General features: G+C 45.2%; 1 pseudogene; it reads left to right on the forward strand.

Annotated features, from left to right (window-relative positions):
• The first annotated feature begins 772 nt into the window (after window positions 1–772).
• LOC111543938 overlaps window positions 773–1,557 on the forward strand; it is a 3,593-nt pseudogene continuing 2,808 nt past the window's right edge.

The raw sequence follows: 1,557 nt of genomic DNA on the forward strand, positions 1-1,557 counted from the left end.
TTACAAGCATGCGCCACCATGCTCGGCTAATTTTGTATTTTTAGTAGAGACGTGGTTTCTCCATGTTAGTGAGGGTGGTCTCGAACGCCCGACCTCAAGTGATCTGCCCGCCTCAGATTCCCAAAGTGTTGGGATTACAGGCGTGAGCTACTGCGCCCGGCCAAAATAAAATAAAATAAAATAAATTATTAAGTCATACTATGTTAAATTAAGTAACAGATAATCACAAAATGTCTGAGTCATTTCTAAGTAAGTTAAAATACTGAAACATTAATTATTAAACATAAGTTTTATACTTTGGCATCTTATTTCTATGCAATATAGAAAAATATATTTCAATAGATCTCTTAATAAACAAAAATTGGGCTGATTGTGATGACTCACGCCTGTAATTTTGCGAGGCTAACACAAGTGAATAACTGCAGCCCAGGAGTTCAACCACGGAGGCTGAGGTTGCAGTGAGCCGAGATGGTGCCACTGCACTCCAGCCTGGGTGACAGAGACTCCATCTCAAAACAAACAAACAAACAAGAAACCTACTAGATATAAAAGAAACAGTTCTGTATACAAAGTGTATAAATAAAAGCAAGATATATTTTTGGCAAGGAAAGTTGTAAAAGCATGTAAAAGCATCGAGAAAAAAATAATTTTTTCTATTTTACAAGTTACTTAAAGTTTGTTTCAATTGGAAGGAATAAAGATATAGATAAAACTAAATGGATACATAAGTTGGGAAGAGAAAGGGAATAGAAAAAGATTCTGTGGGGAACTGGCTGGGTTGAAAATCATGGCATGGGTACGAGCAGAGTCTGCAGTGGAAGAGTTGATACCCCGGCTACTGCCAGTAGAGCTCTGCCACCAGACAGAAGGTTTCCATCCTTCATTATCCCCAAGGATGCCTCAGGAATACCTGAGGCAAGTCCAGACCAAAGCAGCTCAATGTCCAGATGCTGTGGTAGCTCAAACTGACCCAAAGAAGTTGAAAAGGAAGGACAGGCCGGGCGCGGTGGCTCAAGCCTGTAATCCCAGCACTTTGGGAGGCCGAGACGGGTGGATCACGAGGTCAGGAGATTGAGACCATCCTGGCTAACACGGTGAAACCCCGTCTCTACTAAAAAATACAAAAAAACTTGCCGGGCCAGGTGGTGGGCGCCTGTAGTCCCGGCTACTCGGGAGGCTGAGGCAGGAGAATGGCGTAAACCCGGGAGACGGAGCTTGCGGTGAGCAGAGATCCGGCCACTGCACTCCAGCCGGGGCGACAGAGCAAGACTCTGTCTCAAAAAAAAAAAAAAAAAGAAAAGGAAGGACAGGCACGGTGGATCACGCCTGTAATCCCAACACTTTGGGAGGCCAAGGCGGGCGGATCACCTGAGGTGAGGAGTTCAAAACCAGCCTGGGCAACATGGTGAAACTCCGTCTCTACTAAAAATACAATAACTAGCCAGGCATGTTGGTGGGCGCCTGTAGTCCCAGCTACTCGGGAAGCTGAGGCAGGAGAATCACTTGAACCCAGGAGGCAGAGATTGCAGTGAGCTGAGATCGCGCCACTGCATTCCA

Source organism: Piliocolobus tephrosceles, chromosome 1 (assembly GCF_002776525.5).
Source record: "Piliocolobus tephrosceles isolate RC106 chromosome 1, ASM277652v3, whole genome shotgun sequence".
Taxonomy (NCBI): Eukaryota; Metazoa; Chordata; class Mammalia; order Primates; family Cercopithecidae; genus Piliocolobus; species Piliocolobus tephrosceles.